The 15763-nt window shown below is 33.2% G+C and overlaps 1 long non-coding RNA gene across 1 annotated transcript; it reads right to left on the bottom strand.

Annotated features, from left to right (window-relative positions):
• Window positions 1–3122: 3122 nt before the first annotated feature.
• On the bottom strand, window positions 3123–15000 carry LOC142331570 (uncharacterized). Its single transcript, XR_012758047.1, has 3 exons — window positions 14914–15000; window positions 9511–9639; window positions 3123–5862 (listed from the first exon to the last, which is right to left on the bottom strand). It is a non-coding gene; the product is annotated as an uncharacterized LOC142331570 (long non-coding RNA).
• Window positions 15001–15763: the final 763 nt, after the last annotated feature.

The following is a 15763-nucleotide window of genomic DNA, read 5'->3' as shown; positions in this document are numbered from 1 at the left end:
TTAATAGATCCCTTCACAGAGATCATTGTTGTTTGCTGTGTTAATTGGTGTATTGAATTTTATATAATAGCGATTGATTGAAGTGGTTTTCAGTAAACCAGTATTGGTCTTAGTAGCAGAAGTAACCATTCTCTCCTTGCCTGTGCTCAATGTTACATTAGCAGATGTGTGAGACTTTACTTAGTCTAAAAAACCCTTTACCATTCTGGTTAGTTTTTTGTACATTGTTAGAGAGAGCCTGGACAAGACTAACACCAGGTTGTACAAGATTTCTCATGGTGGGCGATTTTCTGTATTCCTGATGAGCCAGAATTTAGGAATGAATTAATTTTGTTCAGTCTTATTGATGTCTTAAGTTTATTAATAGTGCAGTGTCATAATGCCTCGAAATTGTGTATATGATGGGGGTGGCCTTTGTTATGTATGTGGCGAGTTTACCGTAAAATCAAATAGAAAAATTTGTGTATTAACATGTAAAACATGATTTTAATCTGTTTTAAGTATGAACTCAGAATCTTTCTATCGGCCACCATTTTTGAAAATTTTTTTTTATTTTAATTAAAGTATGTTTTTCATTTTTCCGTAAAGTTAGCATTTTAAGCTCCTATATATTGTATTTTGTTAGCTCATTTTTTATCGCTTAATTTTAACATAATTTGTAAGATATAAATAAACAATACTAGAAAAAGAATTAAATCCGTTCGCAGTCACATATTATGACATCATGTCTAATATGTGACTGAAGAGTGTCACATATGTCTAATACTGAAGAGTGAGCCTTCACGGACAATATTAATCATGTCTAAATAGGCCAAAACATGTAGCTGAAAACACAGCTGTGTTTGTATTAAGCACTGAATTTAGGAATGAATTAATTTTGTTCAGTCTTATTGATGTCTTAAGTTTATTAATAGTGCAGTGTCATAATGCCTCGAAATTGTGTATATGATGGGGGTGGCCTTTGTTATGTATGTGGCGAGTTTACCGTAAAATCAAATAGAAAAAAACATTTACACCTTTAATTAAAAAAGCATGTCAATTGAACTTTCGGTGTAAAATTGATCAGGATAAGATGCAGGCTCCTCATATAGTATGTATTAATTGTTCTGTATGTTTAATAGGATGGCTGAAAGGTACACAAAAGGCTTTGCCATTTGGTGTACCTATGGTTTGGTGTGAACGATAGGATCATGTAACCGATTGTTACTTTTTTTTAACAAGTGTGTCTGGAATTTGTAAAAAATTCTAAACATACTGACTGTAAAATACCCTTCATTGCAATCTACAATCAGGCCTGTACCTATAGTGAAATTATTCTGGTTCCTGAGCCATCTGAGAATGTATGTTTGGAAAGCAGCGATGAAGAATCAGGCAGTACTGAAGAAAACAACAATGATTTTGATTTTGAATTATCTTCCAATAAGACACATCTTATATCACAACGTGAATTAAATGACTTGATTTGGGATTTAAATTTATGAAAAGATGAAGCTGAACTGTTAGGATCAAGACTGCAAGGTTGGAATTTACTTTAAAAAAATACAAAAATTTTAGGCTTTTGAAGCCGACAAAAAGAACTTTCTCAGTACTTCATTGATGTACTTTCTGTTAGGTTAAAACACTTGTAAAAACTTGTGTAAAAACAACACATGTAAACAAGAAACGAACTGAAAAAAAGAGAATGAAAATGAGTCAAAAATAAAAAATAAAAAAAATGCTGGAACAAATTATCTTTAAATTATTATCCATAACAAGAAAATAAAGTAACATTACAATAATGATAAATAAAAGATTTGCCCTGAGGTAGGTAATCCCCACGTCTGGAACACAACATCTACATTCCACGTCCAGGGCGGCAACAGCTGTACTTATGTACAATACGTATAGCTGGCTAACGGGGCTAACGAGTAAATTCCTCGGATGTATTACTTTATTGGCCATGTCTCACAACAATGATAGAAAGAATCATCGATTCCAAGATCGAGTCGACTCATCAGACACAACTAAGTAAACATGAGAAGGCTCATTCCCGGAATGACATCGTTGACATAAGACCCGTACCAGCGCAGTTTAAAAAACTGGCAAAACCTTCGATTATAACGCCATCAATAGACGTAATGAAGAAAAGTCTTGATTTATCTGACAAAGATCAAAAGATCACTCTGACGACGAGTCAAAGTGATACTGTGACAAGAGTACAAGAAAAATCTGAGTCAACCAAAATGAAGGTGCAAGTAATTATTGAAAAAGCACCAGACTCAGACGATAATAAAACTGTACGTACAGAGGCTCCAAAAGCTCAGAGAACAGCTGTGGCGAGAGCATCTGTATCAGCCGGCCCAAGCACAGCCTTAGACATTGAATCAAGTTCATCAGCCGCCAAAAGTGCATCGCTTGCGAGTTTAGATTCAATTGCAACGATGCTTACAGCACCAATGAAGCTTTCATCACCTGATGTAAGCCGGCAGAACGTCATTGGCATCAGAAAGAGAAGACGATGCCATGTCCGAAGCCTCAGACACACTGTCATCGGAAGTTGAGGCCGTTCGCAGAATGGAAAAACGCAAGAAAGGATGGCTGAAAGGAAAGCCTAGGCGGTAACTTTTGGATTTGAAATTATAGAAGAATGTGAAATTTTGATCATTTTTTCATGAGAATGTGTTTATTGAACCTTTTTTTAATTTTTTTTTTTGAAGTGGGATGGGGCTAATGACCGAAGTATTCGATGCCCCTAAAAACCTCTAATTATGCCCCTAAAGACACTTAATTACTATTCGATCACTAAAGATAAAAAAATGATATTTTTATAAATGCTGCATCTCAAAACAATCCATTTTTTGATAAGATGCCACCAAAATCAGAACTCCACAGTTGGAACACTAAACATTTAAAATGGAAAGGTTAAGGTTACAGAAATCCAAGGACCTGGATGTACACATACTTTAGTAACACTTTCACCATATGTAGGTTGGGCAAAAAGGGTAGCTTAATTTAGTTTTAATGATCATAACACAAAATATTTTTAATAAACTTGCATTCAGTCACACTAATACAATCTATTTATTTTTATAAAAAGGAATGTTTTAAATTAAAAAACAATCTGTTTTCTGTAAAACTTTGTTTATTAGATTAAAAAATGAACCACGTGGGATGTACATTTGAAAATTAATCGATAATACAACTTTTAAAATTAAATAAACATATATAAATTATCATTTAATCCATAAGTTTCAATTTCACAGATATATTAAAAAATCAAAATACATAATTCTGAAATATTTTATATTATAAACAAAATATTATTATCATCACATAAGAATTACAATTATATTTTATACGTGTATTTCTAAAACTGAAATTTAAATAAATTGAGATTTTCATTACAATAAAATAAGTCTACTCACAAAGAAAATTAATTTCTAAAAAATTAATTGCAGATAAAATTTAAGTAAAAATATTTTTAATTAAGTCGAATAAACTTGTGATAGAAAAACTTTAGCAAATTATTATGAAAAACTATTGAAACAGCTAAGAACCCCAAAGAAAAGCTCAACTGTTTGAAACCAGTAACTTAACTAAAAAACTCAAATCCCCCAAATAAACAAAAAATAAAGAATATATAATCATATTTCTAAAAAATAATAAAGCATCTGGTGAGAATAACAATGCAATGTTTAAAATTATGAATATTAGATAATTAATATATGATCTATTAGAGAAATTATTTTTAGAACATTTGGGACACAGAAAAAAGAGACAAAATGGAAGTTAATAATTTCAAAGGAATTTCTCTTCTTTCAGTAATCTATAAAATCTTACAAAAGTTGTAGAGAATACACATTGCACATCAATAAACAACTTTGAGAATACATCAGGGTGGTTTAGAAAGGGAAGATCTTGTGCGGAACAAATAGTATGTGTAAAATTAATAAGCTGGATAAATTATAATCTTTTAAACTGAACAAACAATTTCTATTGCCTTTTCTAAAGTTTAATTTATTTTGAATTTTCAGAACCATTAAAATTAAACGATGGTATTCATAAAAGCATGGAGGAAAACAGTGAAACTAGTTGCGGCACAGATATCAGATAAGTTAACTTTAATATAAAATCACAATGAGGCTTTAAATTCATTCATGTCACTGTTATTTGTGAAAATGCACTTGAGGAAAAAATGTTCAAGAAAAACACATGTAACTTGTGATTTGTATAACAAGTCTCACTTAAGAACTTTACACACACCTCTTTACACCAAATTTTCTGATTGCCATGGTTCTGGACTTAAAATGTTCATAAACATACCCACACATTATAAAATACAGTAATATATAAATTGAAACCTCTCCACCTTTAGTTGCAACATATAAAAGTGAGAAAAATGTAATGTTAAATAAATTATAAACATTAAATAAATTTTGTTATCCGAATCTTAAATTACACACACTTGAAAGAATGCTATTAATTTTTTCTTAATCAATTTTCTTACTATAAGAATTTTAAAGGTCATAACGATTCTCTAATAAGAATAACGTTAAGATGTCTTTCTAAAATATAACTCTATTAAAAGATTTTTTATGTATAAAAATATTACATACCAATGTGCCATGCTTAAAAAACTTAAAAGATTTTTGATAAATGTTACAAGCATTAATTTTTTTATTTAGAGTGGAAATAAATGTGTTTTTTAAAATCACAAATGCGATAAAACAACTTTTGGCAGAAGTTACAAGTAAAATCGTCCTCTTTTGTATGAATATTACGATGTCTCTTTAAATGATTTTTATTATTAAACGACTTTTGACAAAAATTATAAATATATTTTTTCCCCTAGTATGAATTCTTAAATGTGATTTTAAAGTAGAATTTTGATTAAAAGACTACTGACAAAAGTTACAAACATAATTTTTCTCTTTTCTGTGAATATTTAAATGTACTTTTAAAGCATAACTTTCCCTGAAAGACTTCTGACAAAAGTTGCAAACATTATTTTTATTCTTTTGTATGAATATTTACATGTCTCTAAATTGCTTCTGGCATTAAATGATTTTTGACAAAATTTACATACATAATTTTTCAAATATAATTACGTTACAAATATAATTTTTCTCCTTAGTATGAATATTTAAATTAGAAATTTCATAAAAACACTTCTGACAAAAATTACAAATATAATTTTTCTCTTTTGTATGAATATTAATATGCGTGTCGAAACAAGTTTTATTATAAAATGACTTTTGACAAAAGTTACAAATATAACTTTTCTCCTTAGTATGAATATTTAAATGCGATTTTAAATTAGAACTTTGATTAAAAGACTTCTGACAGAATGTACAAACATAATTTATCTCTTTTGTATGAATATTTAAATGTAATTTAAATATTATATTTTATGTATTTAAATATATTTAAAATAGAACTTTGATTAAAAGACTTCTCACAAAATGTACAAACATAATTTTTCTCTTTTGTATGATCATTAAGATGTCTCTTTAAATAGCTTTTACAATTAAATGACATTTGACAAAAGTTGCAAACATAATTTCTCTCATTTTTATGAATATTAAGATGTGTCGTTAAATTGCTTTTAATATTAAATGACTTTTGACAAAATTTACATACATAATTTTTCTCCTTGGTGTGTAAATTAATATGCATCTTTAATTAAGAAACATCACTAAAACATTTTTGGCAGAAATTACAATCATAATTTTTCGTTTTTGTATGAATATTTAAATGTGATTTTGAATTATAACTTTGATTATATTCAATGGATTTTTCTTTCATAATTCCATCATATACTGAATTATTTATTTACACATCTCTTTTGAGTAATGCGATTCTTGGTACTTCCCTTGGAGGTTCCTGTAAATAAAAAATTACTAATAATTCAAAGGTAATTATGAATAACGTAAAACTATTTGAATTACAATAACATTAACACGTATAAAAAAATTGAATATTTTAAAGATATATTCATAATCAAAGTGGTTTTGGATATTAATTAATTATAAATGAATTAACTTTATTATAATAAGGTACTTTACTTATCTTATATTTACACATTTGGTTGAAACTTTATTATCACAAGTATGTTTTAGGAAAACAAAACTATTTTGCAAATTTATAACAGGTAAATATATTTATTATATACGTTTTATCAATATGCATGTATCAGACCTACCCATGTGTTTTATATACAGGAAGTCTGGGCTGAAAGCATCCAAAACTAATTGCCTACATTTAAGAAAACGGTCATAGTAATCTCTTAAATGTAGGGTCAAATGACAGAATGTATCTCAAAAATTTGTTCAGTATAGTCAGCAGCATATACAAACCGAATTGAATGCAATTGTAGTAGTCCATCAAGATGCAGACCCCCACAAAAAATATTCAGTTCATGCTTTGCTTTCAATCAGTTATGCATTTGTATGAACTGAATTGAATGTCAATTCTCCTACATCCAAATCTATTGTATTCCAAGGATATGAACTGGAGACTAGAAGATGGGTTTCACAAACTGGAAATCATCAGAAGGTTTCAGTTAGTTAAGAGACTGTGCATAAAGTAAGTGATATGTTCACTGCCCGATAAGTCTATTACGCGATCTAGTTACGGACTGAAGATTCCTTTTTCTACTGTTCACGACATCGGTCATAAGCACTCCATTTGGAAGTGTACATTACAAATGCTTCTTCACATTAAACCAAATGATTACCACCAATTATATCAGTTTGCTGCAGAGATAAATTACCATATTAAAAAGAAAGTAAGTGTCGGCTATGATGGGGAAAAAATGGTGTCGGAGAAGTGTTTTTTTCATAGAGTCCACTGTGACAGGGCACACATGCGTCTACATGTTTCAGATGTTTGCTGTTTCTAAGATTCCTGGAAGATTCAGTTTTCAACAAAATGGTGCTCCACAACACTTATCATGACATTAGCATGTTCCTGGAAAACACTTCTCCAGATATTGGATCAGACGAAGTCCAACTGCATGGCCACCTACATCTCTCAGATATCACTTCTCTGGACGTTTTTGCTTGGGGTTTTATTGAAAGTTATAGCAAAGATAAGTTTGAGATTTGAATGATTTAATACAAAAAATTTTAAAGGTGGTTGGTCTAATACCTCCTCTATGAATCATGAGACCTTGCCGTTGGTGAGCGGATTCAGTGCTCAGGGATACAGAGTAGCTGGACCGAAGGTGCAACCATATCGGAGAGGTATCTGTTGAGAGCCAGACTAAGGAATGATTCCTGAAAGAGGGCAGCAGCTCTTTCAGTAGTTGTTAGGGGCGTGAGTCACAATGTCTATAAACTTGGCGTTTATAGACCTAGAAAAGGCATTCGATAACGTAGACTGGAATAAAATGTTCAGCATTTAAAAAAAATTAGGGTTCAAATACAGAGATAGAAGAACAATTGCTAACATGTACAGGAACCAAACAGCAACAGTAAAAATTGAAGAACATAAGAAAGAAGCCGTAATAAGAAAGGGAGTCCGACAAGGATGTTCCCTATCTCTGTTACTTTTTAATCTTTACATGGAACTAGCAGTTAATGATGTTAAAGAACAATTTAGATTTGGAGTAACAGTACAAGGTGAAAAGATAAAGATGCTACAATTTGCTGATGATATATTAATTCTAGCCGAGAGTAAAAAGGATTTAGAAGAAACAATGAACGGCATAGATGAAGTCCCATGCAAGAACTATCGCATGAAAATAAACAAGAACAAAACAAAAGTAATGAAATGTAGTAGAAATAACAAAGATGGACCATGAATGTGAAAATAGGAGGAGAAAAGATTATGGAGGTAGAAGAATTTTGTTATTTGGGAAGTAGAATTACTAAAGATGGACGAAGCAGGAGCGATATAAAATGCCGAATAGCACAAGCTAAACGAGCCGTCAGTAAGAAATATAATTTGTTTACATCAATTAATTTAAATGTCAGGAAAAGATTTTTGAAAGTGTATGTTTGGAGTGTCGCTTTATATGGAAGTGAAACTTGGACGATCGGAGTATCTGAGAAGAAAAGATTAGAAGCTTTTGAAATGCGGTGCTATAGTAGAATGTTAAAAATCAGATGGGTGGATAAAGTGACAAATGAAGAGGTATTGCGGCAAATAGATGAAGAAAGAAGCATTTGGAAAAATATAGTTAAAAGAAGAGACAGACTTATAGGCTACATACTAAGGCACCCTGGAATAGTCGCTTTAATATTGGAAGGACAGGTAGAAGGGAAAAATTGTGTAGGCAGGCCACGTTTGGAATATGTAAAACAAATTGTTAGGGATGTAGTATGTAGAGGGTATACTGAAATGAAACAACTAGCACTAGATAGGGAATCTTGAAGAGCTGCATCAAACCAGTCAAATGACTGAAGACAAAAAAAAAAAGGTCTTATAATGCCGCAGATGCTCCCAAACATCTGGCAAGAGTTAGATTATTGTCTAGGCATCTGACCAGCTAAAAAAAAGTGCATACACTGAAGTTGACTAACGTACATTAAAACATGACGAGTTGCTAAGTTTATTTTAAAAAAAAAGAAAGAAAGTTATTAAATTATATTAAGATTAGTTATTGCTATATATATATATATATAAATAATACAATGATAAATTTATAATAATTAAAATAAAAACACCTCCTACTGTTTGCTTTTTTTTAATTCTTACAAATTAGCATTTGTGTGGTACACAACTTTTCATCAATGTATTTAATACGTCTGATGAAGTGGTGCACACTGCAAGAGCGCTAATATGTATATTTACACATACAGGGTGAGAAACATAAAACTGAACTGAGAGAGCTTGAACTGCAGTTATTTAAATGTACCTTTATCACTGCTTCTATTAACATCATTTTTGGTGCGTATGTTACTACTCTAACCTACTGCTGTCAGTTGTTAACTATTCATGCTTCACTGCAATAAGTTTCATTCCTTGAGTTGTGCTTTTCTGACGCCTTAATAGATCAAGGAATGGGTTGCTAATCAGTGTTCTTAAATCCTTTCCAGGAACACATCAAATATTCGCTAAAAAATTTCTGAATAATAGAATCCCAGCTAAGAGCAGCATATACAATTCAGTTAGAAAAAGGCATAAAACAAAATTGAATGAATAATCCAAGAATTAAAAGAAAAAATATGCCAAAAAAGAATTGTTTTAAACAATTTTCAATTGTTAAACAACTGATTTCCAAAGAGTTAACTATTAGATCAGCTTGGTAGACTAAATATACACACACACAAACAAGCTTACATAAACTGTATGTAATCCAAAATTTACATAATAAAAAGTTAACACAATGGAGCACCAATTTTCCAGATATCCAACTAACTACACTTCTTAGTAATTTAAAAAAAAATTAATACATTATTTTAAAAATTTAAAGACTATTCAAATAAATATTTTTTTCAAAAGGATTTTTTTTATCAATCTTTATTTTACTGGATTTTTTAACTGAATCTTTGTAATTCGTTTAGCAAAAATAATATGTATCCTTACTCTTTCATTTTCAACTTTTAAATTTTCTAATATAATCAAGTTCATCTCTTCAATTGCTAAAGGATCTTTTTCAATATCACCATTAATAACATTTGGCGGTTCCTCTTTCAGTTGTAGTAAACCTAATTCCTGTAATACAAAACAAAATTTGAATGCTATAAAGTAAATATATTTATGATTATTTGTATAATTTATAAAATAATAATAAATTGCAACTCTAATTCACTTTCAACACACATTAACAGTTCAGCGACTGTTATATTATTATTATTATTATTAGACTTTAATGTGCAAGGTTTTGCGTGGGAAAACCACTAAAATGTTTCTTTTGTAAAATTTTAACATCCAAATGTAAGTCTTAAAGTGCTGCTACTCACCTTAAAACTTATGCTACAAATTGTAATATTTACAATAAAACAAGTGTTAAACTGTTGCAGTAATTCTCCTGATTTAGTTTTTTCTAATCTTACTGACATTAGTGTTAATATTGCTTATGGTGAAATATTTTATCGTGATAAATATCATTTACCACATTGACCATAATTTGAATTCTTATCTCATATCTGAAAAATATATACCAGATTATAAAAATATAAATTTTGGAAGATACAAAATTTCCTTGATGAGTTTGGTTCTAAATAATATTAATTTTTTTACAGCCACTTAAACATGAAGCTTTTTTACTGGAACGTGGAAATGGAATTTTGTAGGAAAAGAATCTCTTGTAATTACTGAATGGCTGTTCTTGTTTTATGGTGGCTTAAATGAAGTTATGTTTGATACTGATGCAAGTATTCTTAGTGAAAAGAATAAGAACAGCAAAATAATATTAACATAATGATTACCACGAGCACCTCACCTTAAATCTATCTGTGAGGCCGTGTGACACAGCTTGTGGCTCACTGATTCTTATACAGAGTAAAGACGTTACTGAAAAACCCAAAATGACTAGGAAATAATTTGATTTCTAAAGAAGAAACAACAGCTGAAAATTTGATTTCACATGCAGTAGCAACAGATAATAACGAGGATAGCTACCAAAATCTTCCAGTTATCAAAAAGGGTACTGGTTCTCTTTTTCAAGAAACACTTTCAAATCATAAAGAGGCTATATAGAATGTCAAAGCATCTGAATGAAATGAAGCGATAGGTAAAGAAATAAATTCTTTTCATCAGAATCAAACATAGCAGCTACCGAAGAAATATCCAGATTGCCAAGGGTGGATAGGTGTTTACTGTCAAAACTGATTTGGATGACATAATTAACTATAAAGCAAGACTCATTGCTAAGGGCTATATCCAACTTCCAGCAAACTTTTCGTTTACTCCTTGGAAAAAGGATGGAACATAACGCCGTTTCATGTAAAGACATTGTTCCTCAATGGACAACTAAACAAGAATGTACTCAAGTGATAACCTTAAGGATATGAGATTGAAAAAATATGTATGCAAACTATGAAAAAGTTGTTACGGCCTTAAACAAGCTTCAAAGTGTTGGTATAAATACTTAACGTACTTCTTATAACAGTATGTTCTAGAAGAAAGCAAGAATGATCCTTGTATGCATCACATTAAGAAATTGTAGTGTTTTTCATGTTGATAAGTCTTATTATAAGTCCTTCTTCAAAGATCATGGGCATAATAACAAAGTTAAATTCTGAATTTGAATTATAATCACATGAAGTTGACAATTATCTTCGGATAAAGATTACTTTAATGGAAAAATTTATACAGATAGATAAGTTATGCAATAGATATGACCATGCAAAGATAATTTTACAAAAATATAGTTTTGACAACTGTAAACCATTACTTTTACCACTTAAATTTGGTTGTAAATCTGGAAACTCTCCTCTAATCTCCCGGTGGACATTACAGGGAAATGGTTGGAAACAAATTATTTAGCTAGTGGAACTCTCCTTAATTCTTTAAAGACCACCTGACAGTTCTTCATCAGGTTCAGTTTATGCTAAAAAGACCAACAGCTGATTTTTTGTCAATCTCATTTTGAGCGAGAAAGAAGAACTGATGAAATTTCATCAGTATCAAAATGATGTTTCTACTGATCACATGTTTGGGTGTCAGGACAGTCCACTTGATAAGAGGTTACATTTGTTATTGTTCAAAGTCAAATATAACATCGCAATTAATATTCAGATGGTAAACAAAAATAATTACTTTGAACTTAACAACTGTTTATGCTTTTATTTTTATAGAACATTTAATCATGTTTGTTGTGTAATATAACAAACAAATAATTGTTATTGTATTGAGTTGGCTGTGAAATCATAGTTTGTTCAGAATGAAAAGGAAGCTTTATTACAACACAGTATTCTTGTGCGAACATGGCAGGTTCGCACAGGATGAGGTGATTGCCGCAATTAACAAGTTAAATAACAAGAAGAGTCCGGGCCCAGATGGAGTTCCGGCAGCGGTCATTAACGGCCTGGCCAGAATAGTACCGTGGGAGATGACGGAAATTTTGAGTTATGGGCTGCAACACCGCACTTCCCTCAATGCTGGAAGGAGGCCAGAACGGTTTTTCTTCCCAAACCGAATACAAACCCAGGCGTTTGCGAGTACCATCCTATCAGCCTCATAAATAATATGGGTAAGGCTGCTGAGAGACTTCTTGCTACCAGGATCCAAGAGGAGCTGGACCTAAACGGAAGACTACATTTGGAGCAATATGGATTCCGTAAGGGCCTTTCGACACTGGATGCGATAAACAGGGTGGTTAGCTGGGCGGCAGAGGTATGGAGCGGTACTTGGAGGACCAGAAGGATCCCATTGATGTTCCAGTTAGATATCAAAAATGCGTTTGGCTCGGTACCGTGGACGGTCATTGTAGCGGCGCTCAGAGAAATGAATGTTAGTGACCACTTGCAAAACCAGGTTGACTGCCTGATAGATGGACGGAGGTTCGCACTTTGGAGGGGGTGGTGAGATTTCCGGTCTTCGGTGGAGTTCCGCAGGGGTCTGTGTTAGGCCCCTTGCTATGGAACATCTTTTACGACCGGGTGCTCCGGTTGCCTTATCCGGAGGGAGTCAGCGTAGTCACTTACGCTGACGACATTGCACTATTGGTGGAAGATAAGGAAATTGGTGATGCAGAGAATAAAGCAAATCGCTCCCTCCGACTCATAGACAACTGGCTAATAAACAACAACATGGAGGTATCCCCGGCAAAAAGCAAGTGTATCCTCTTCACGGGTAGGAGAAGACTGCGCGGCGTTCTGGTCGTGATCCGTGGAGAGGTTATAACTGAGGTCAAGGATACAAAATATCTAGGGGTGACAATAGATAAAAGTCTCAAGTTTGGTAGGCATATAGAAAATGTGTGCAAAAAAGTAGGGCTCACCATAAAAGCCATCAGGAGATTATTCGTGGAACACACAGTACCGGGGGCCTCTAAACGAAAACTGATTGCGTCGGCGGCGGTGTCTGCGGCGTTATACGCGGAGCCGGTTTGGGCTGACGCAATCAGGATACAAAGAAACAAGGATAAACTGCAAAGAATGCACAGAACGGCATTGTTGAGAGTGGTGGCAGGGTATCGTACTCTGTCATATGAAGCTATATGTGTGCTTGCGTCGGTCCCGCCGATAGAACTTCAGATCAAGAGCAGGAAAGCGAGAGCGGAAGGGTGTAGTAGAGCTGAGACCGAGGCGATGACCCAACAGTGGTGGAAAGAAGTACGGGCAGAGACTAACGCTGAGGCCTTGACCGGAAGGTTAATAAGTGATTTGGACGCATAGCTGGATCGCCAACATGGCGAGGTGAACTTTTACATAACACAGATGATGTCGGGTCATGGATGTTTTGGTTACTATTTAAAAAGATTCGGCAAGAGAGACACACCCAACTGCGACTACTGCCAGGAGGTGACGACGCAGAACATACGATGTTCGAATGCCGAAGATGGGTACAATACAGACAATTCATAGCAGTCAATAACCTGAACGCGAATAACATAGTAGTGTGGTCGCTAAGGAGGGAGCAGAACTGGAACGTTTTTAACAATTTCGCCGGTACGGTTCTTCGCACTAAGGAAGAGGAAGTGCGACCAAGGAATCGTTAGGTTCAATCGTAAATAGGGTTAGGTGGACAGCCCCGTCTCTGAGAGCCTGTATGCCCTGCAGGTTTCGGTGAGGGGACGGGGACTCCGGGGAGATTTCGCGGAGATAAAATTAAAAGACCTAGACCCGACCGGCGTGGCTGGTTTTGGGGGTGCGCGCGCTCCTTGTGCTGGTCGCGCCGGTTTGAGGTAAATGGCATAAAGACCGAGATCGGGTTTCTGTCGGCGGGGGTGGGGAACGGCATAGCCGGGCTTTGCCCTCGTCGGCGGGAATTCGAGGCAGGCAAGAAAAGATCTAGTACCGGGGCGGTTGACCTGCCGCGCCGGGTGTAAAACCGGTGGGCGGGAAGACCGCCTTAGAGTCAAAAGACACGTCTCTGAGCCGAGTATACTTAATTGGATGTCCGGCCCTGGGATGTAGGAAAAAAAAACCACTGTATTTATTGGCCTGTGGTATAGTTTATAGATAGCAGAGAACACTGTACGTTTATCATTGTTTCTGATGTTTGCTATAATACATAAAATGGGAGGTAAATTTCAAACACGATTAAGATTGATCAGAATCTTAGGAATGTTCAATCTGATAGTGATTTGTGTACTGACAGTTCTAAAAAAACATAATTTTACAGATTTGAATAAAAGTTATCAATTTCTAGTCAAAAATCATGAAATTTTCAGGTTTAGGCACTGTACAGTTTTTTTACCAACAATAATATAAGCATGCAATGCAATAATATAAGCATTTTTTTTAAACAATCTCCAAAAAATGTTCGAACCTCAAAGGGTTAAAACTGTGGCAGACCAGTTGTGTGGTAAAGTAATTGCAGAAATGAGCATCACTCTCTTCTATGAAACCTGAATGTTGCTGCAATAGAGACAACCAAATGGTTGGTTTGGCTTGACATCTAGTTAAAGGAAGTTTGTGCACTTGATGTTAATTCAAAGCCATATTAATCAGAGTGCCATTAAAGTTAAAAAAAAACCCCGATGTTCCACAATAAATACAAATCATATCGAAACTAGATACGACCATTATGTGAGGAAGCTTGTGAAAGCGGATAGCTTCATTGTCTGAAAAACAGGCAGCAGATACATTCACAAAAGGATCATCATCTGCTTAAAGGAATGGAGATTCTCATCGGTATTAAAATTCAGTATGAATTATAAAATTCTGTGAACTTGAATTATGAACAACGAGAGGCAATGTCATGGAATAAATATTTACGTAAAATGATTTACATCACAGGATTACGCCCACATTATCGATTTTTCATTAGAAAAAATAAATCAAACTTAAATTCTAATTATAGTATAAAATTACTTACTTAGTTAGATAAACAATTGAGAACACCAACGAAAAATTAGTAAATAAATTAAATATATAAGTTTCTGTCACAATCCTTCAACAGAAATAGTAACAGTGATCAATGATGCCAAAACATAAAACTTTATACTACAATAAACGATGAGTTTGGGAAAAAAATATATATATAAAAGATAATGCACATCAGAATTAATAAATAAATGTTTTTCACGAACATTTAAAAAAGTTCAATGAAAAAAAATGAATTTACTGAAATTTTTAAACATTTTTTTTAAACATAAAAATCAAATAATATTAACGTTAATATATTAAACAACCGTTAATAATTTTTAATTACTTTACAGATACATGTCCATGATCGGAGATCTGTATAGCGACAAACTGACCCAAATTTTATATATATATTTTTTTATACTTCAAATATTTTATAAGAAATTAGTTTTTAGTTTTTTGGGTTTTTTTACGTCGTTGAGGACATCTACATACGCAAATAATAGCGTCCGGTAGGCATCGTGAATACCGGTGCTCTCTGGTGGTTGGGTTTCAATTAACCAGACATCTCGGAGCCGGCCCTGATGTGCGAGTGTTAGCGTCTCGGCCTTTTATCCGGAGATCCCGGTCAGGCATGGCAGTTTTATACGCTACAAATCGTTCATATCTCATCCTATGTAGCAATACCTAACAATGGTCTCGGTCGACCTGATTGTACAAGACTATACTTCACTTACATATCATCTTCTGAAGTAATACCTTACGGTGGTTCCCGAGGCTAAATAGAAAAGGAAAAGGCATGAGACTATCGACTAAATTCTTTAATCTATTAATTCGTCGGCGATTAATTTTTATAATCG

The sequence above is a fragment of the Lycorma delicatula genome, chromosome 10 (genome assembly GCF_047948215.1).
Source record: "Lycorma delicatula isolate Av1 chromosome 10, ASM4794821v1, whole genome shotgun sequence".
Classification (NCBI taxonomy): Eukaryota; Metazoa; Arthropoda; class Insecta; order Hemiptera; family Fulgoridae; genus Lycorma; species Lycorma delicatula.
Note: the sequence above shows the minus strand (reverse complement) of the source record. Positions and strands in the feature narration are given on the sequence as shown.